Source organism: Gouania willdenowi, unplaced genomic scaffold, assembly GCF_900634775.1.
Source record: "Gouania willdenowi unplaced genomic scaffold, fGouWil2.1 scaffold_111_arrow_ctg1, whole genome shotgun sequence".
Classification (NCBI taxonomy): domain Eukaryota; kingdom Metazoa; phylum Chordata; class Actinopteri; order Blenniiformes; family Gobiesocidae; genus Gouania; species Gouania willdenowi.
Genome location: NW_021144859.1, coordinates 8,738 through 13,772, shown reverse-complemented (window position 1 = coordinate 13,772; position 5,035 = coordinate 8,738). Strand labels below are relative to the sequence as shown.

The 5,035-nt window shown below is 37.5% G+C and overlaps 1 long non-coding RNA gene across 1 annotated transcript; it reads left to right on the top strand.

Moving 5' to 3' along the window:
* The first annotated feature begins 4,398 nt into the window (after window positions 1-4,398).
* On the top strand, window positions 4,399-4,833 carry LOC114458405 (uncharacterized). The gene is made up of 3 exons (XR_003673036.1): window positions 4,399-4,498; window positions 4,579-4,606; window positions 4,716-4,833. It is a non-coding gene; the product is annotated as an uncharacterized LOC114458405 (long non-coding RNA).
* Window positions 4,834-5,035: the final 202 nt, after the last annotated feature.

Genomic DNA, 5,035 nt, shown 5'->3' with positions numbered 1-5,035 from the left:
GTGGGTGATGATAACATCAAAGAAAAGCCAAACACATGTTCAGTGAAGCTAAACTCCAAGAACTCTCAGTGAGAACATGCAAATCTGCTACTGTCAACAACCTTAATGCTGACTATCTTTTTCCTTTTTAAATAAACTTTATATAAATGATGACACAAGGTGGCAGCATTCACTCAAACATGACGTATCAGTTCACACAAGGTTCCAGAGATCTTATTACAATCACATTCTTAAATTTATTACGTCATCAGTTGTCAGGACGCCCAACTTATATCAACATTTTCAGGGTATCCATTGATTGTGTTACAATGTGTTAAGATTCAGTGTGAAATCCCTAACTCAGTGATTGTATTAATATTAATATCCATACAGTGAAATCAATGTCAGTTCAACAACTATATTTGGCATTTAGGCTATTTAATGGTATTTAATGCTATTTAAAGGTTTTATGTTCTATGGAGGGGATTACTTAACTCATAGAAGTATTTAATTGATGATAAAATCACAAAAGTAAGTAAGTAATTTCCCCCTGAGATAAATAAAGTATTACCTTTGATTGTTTGTAAACATTGTGACGTATTTTGTGTCCGCTGGAATCCTATAAAACTTTATTTTATGTCCATTATTATTATTATTATTATTATTATTATTATTATTATTATTATTATTATTATTATTATTATTATTATTATTATCTATCCTACTTTTTTTTTTTACTACTGCAATGTGTGTGTTTCTGATCCCTATTTTTAACAGTACTTTTAATTAATTCTACACTTATTTATTGTTTATTCTTTCTTTTGTCTTTGTTAACGTTTTTTTCTTTCATTTGTGATGTGTTCTGTGGCTGTAACAAAAGCAATTTCCCCCTGGGATCAATAATGGAATTCTGATTCTGATTCTGATTTGCTGTTTTCCTCCAGTCACGCCCCCCGTGACGTGGACCAATGTTTATATATAAGCTTTATGAGGCGGGATGAAACAAAACGCGTGTGACGGTGGAGGTTAGCGGTTGTATTTTGTTGGGCTGGTTTCTCGCTGCTCCGGCTGTGCAAACATATATTATTGGACTTTTCTGACGGACACATTTGGTTCTTACAACGGTGCAAAGACATGAACTTCGCCACTTGCTGTGAGTATATTTATTAAAAATGAGTTTTAGTTGATTAACAAGGAGGAAATAAACGCTCTTGTGTTCGGGTTCCATTCAAACGTCATTGTGTGTGTGCGTGTTTTTTTTTTTTTTGTGTGTGTGTGTGTGTGTGTGTGTGTGTGTGTGTGTGTGTGTGTGTGTGTGTGTGTGTGTGTGTTATTGTGCCTAAAAAGAAGTTTAAATCCCTGAATAGGTTTTCATAAAATAACATTTTACAAATGTTACATGTCATACGATTAGTTAAAAGTTGTTATTAAGTGGCTGTTAAAATAGGAAGATGATACATTTGGATGAAATGTAATGAAACAGTTGCATGAATTAGGAGAAAGTTAAGTTATTGCTAATCTTCCTTATTATCTTACCCTCTAATTAAAGTGAAACAGTGAATATTTAGTATTTAAGAAGTGCTTTTCTAACTAGTAGCCCTTCAGACTCTTCAATACCAATGGAGTAGCTCACAGTTTCAGAAAGGTTGGTGACCCCTGACTTAAGGCCTTCTCAGACATGTTTCCCTTTAATAAGCTTTACATATTTTTACCTGTAAAGAACTGAGTCATCAATATTGTGCTTAAAAAGAAGTTTAAATCCCTGAATAGGTTCATTCAGGGAAGATTTGTGACGCTGCCTTTGCCAGTTTACCTAGTTTATAAGAAAGGATCTCATCAGTCATTGAGTCATGCTAGCCAAGAGCTAGCTAATATTAGCAAAGTGGTAATGCACCTTTGATAAACAGGTGTTACTGTGGAGCAAATCCTTTTTTCCCCCTTATTGAAACTTTTAAGCCCTCATCGTCAGCCATTTTGTAACCGATCCAAACCATTCAACCAACATGTCCAGCTCTTCCCAACAACCCATTACAACTTCTTTCAACCTTTTCAACTCATTGCAACCCTTTCAATGGATTTTCACCATTCAAACTTTGAAATGTTTAAAAAAATTCTACTCTTCATCATCGCCCCTCCTCTTCATCACCAATCCTCCTTTTGTGTGGGGTTTGCTGGTTCTTATTTCACACTTAAAACTTAAATCGTTAATTACTTAACCATTTTTAAACCGATTTCCGCCATTCAAACTTTGACATGTTCAGCTGTTTGTTCACTTTCAGCTCATACTGGGAATTTACATATGCTACTGTATTAACTGGTGGTCCTGGTGTTTCCCTCCATACTGGGAATGTAACACATACTATTGTGTACAACTGGATTTCTAACTGGTTTTAATGGTTTTTCCCTCCTTACTGGGATCTTAACACATAATACTGTATAAACTGGACTTCCAACTGGTTTTACCGATTATTGCTAAGTTATTACCGCGTTAATGCTGTGCTAATGCAGTGCGACGCGGGACAGCACATGCATCCTCACTTGCTTTTTCTTCAGGAAATGCAAATATTCCAGTTTACATTATTCCTCCTATTGAGGCACCCAAACACACAAGACGACATTCTAAAGCATACCTGTCAAGTATCCCGTTTTGGCAGGGAAACTCCCGTATTTTCTCCTCTTTCCCGTGATCTTCCCGTATTATTATTTTCCCGTAAATATCCCGTATTTTAAGAATTATTCAAAGATGCTTTACTAAAGTGAACGGCGTCACTAGCCTTGCGATAACTTCCACCTGAAATGGCCTGGCTTGGTGGCAGCTCTCGCGAGATTAGTGCTGACAGCGGCAAAAACCCAGAAACAACTCAGAAGAGAAAGGATGAATGAAGACGTTCCGGCAAAAAAAAACAACTAAGAACTGGTGTAAATACGTTGTAAAATGAGACGCAGAGTTTATCTTCCTAAAGAGCAGCAGGATGAGACACAGTTTCACGTTCTGTTAGATTAATAACTGAGATTTTAGCGTCAGATCTGATTAGGTTTTCCGGAGCGATGGTGGGGTGTTGATTGAATAAACTGTGATCCAAAAGCACCCCTGGCTTCATACGCAGCTGTAGTGAGGAGGTGGGTTAAGATTGGCTAAGGCGGCGTCATGTTTCATGGTAGCCAATCAGAGCCTGTGTTTTTACACATGTGCCAGCACATGTGTAAAAACACACAACCACTACAGATTTGATGACGCAGCAGAGATGGCGAGCGTTGAGCATTCCGATGAAAAGTTGGCATTTTTAAGGTGGCGATACAAACACTACTTTAAATTAATTGTGGTCAAAAACAAGAACGTACATGTGAAGTGTTCATTATATCCAGGAGAGAAGACTTTGTCCACATTCGTTGTAAGCAACTCACAAAAAATCTGAATTCTTTGACATATAGCAACTTTTTTAGCAACAGTAACACAAATAGTTACTTTCCTTGGTAATGAGTTACTTTTATTATAGAGTAATTCGATTACTAACTCAGTTACTTATTGGATCAAGTAGTGAGTAACTGTAAGTAATTACTTTTTTAAAGTAACGTACCCAACACTGCCTAACACACAAATGTACTGTGTGCCTTTATTTGCAGGTTTTCTTTCTCTACTATTTATAATAGTAGTACAATGTCAACAGCCACCATCTTGCCATCCCTATCAGATGGATGGTCTCACACACTACCCGTTTTCAGACCCAGAGGGGTTTTTGGCTGCCCAACCAAACGACTGGGACGTTTCATGGGAAGTGTGTAGCGATGGTGAGATAAAACCATCAAAAAACAGGGTAAGCAGTGACACTCGGAGGAGGAGGAAGTTGCGTGTGTGGGGAATGACGGGGGGGGGGGGGGGGGGGGGAGAGACTTGGAGGAAGGCCAAAATACAGTAAGAAATCCATTCAACTCTGACTCAGATAGCAAAATAATAATAATTTAGCCATCTCAGTGTTGTTTTTGTAGTTTTATAGAAGGAAACCAATGTTGAGGTGTCCATAAAACCAAAAAAAAAAATGCTTCAAAGTCACTAATAGATTTTTTCAGAACTTATTTTTTGTCGTATTTGCCTCTTCAACTGCAGATTTAATTAGTCTTTCAGAATTTGGTGTCAGAATTCAGATTGTCGTATTACAAAATATTCTGTGGGTCTTTAAAAATCAGTAAAAATGATCAAAAACGGCTGGCACTGAGGGGGGGGTAGAAATTCTGAAAATAGCTGGCACTGAACGCAGCACATACACCTTTAGAAACATTGTTTTGTGATTAAAATTCTATTTAATATCATCATAGATTATGATAGATTGTATTATTAAGAGATGAAGTTAATATGTTATATGACATGTTTAACACTTAGTGTTTACCTTTATTTCAGTGCACTGTTATCGCCAACCTGAACGAAGATGAACTCTCTTGCGTGAGAAATCATACCATCAAAGGACTCACAACCACGATGTGTTTTACATATATTAGGGTCACGTTGTTCTCCATCTCAAAGGTATTTATTATTCAGTAAAACAAAGCTGTGTGAAAGGTTTCTCACCTGCAAACATTATATTCTGTTGTCTTGTGTCTTAGGGGAGTGAAACTATAGTACACTGTAACAGTGAGTATTTGGCTCTTCTTTGCTTTTCTGCCTTTGTTACAGTTTATTCTGCTGAAGTGAACGGTTGCTCCTCACAATTTAAATATCAAAATGGTCTTTTCTTTTACAGTCAGCTGTAGTGAAACAACTCCCTCCACTGTGGATCAATGCCGCAAACCCACTCCCTCCACTGTGGATCAAAGCCCCAAACCCACTCCCTCCACTGTGGATCAAAGCCCCAAACCCACTCCCTCCACTGTGGATCAAAGCGTCAAACCCACTCCCTCCACTGTGGATCAAAGCGTCAAACCCACTCCCTCCACTGTGGATCAAAGTAAGGAAAGAGTAATGAAAGTCTTGTTTTTTCCATCTTTACATTACATTTTGATGAAATGGAAGAGTGGTTTTTAACTTTTGAGAATGGGATGAAGATCAGCTGATCACACCCTT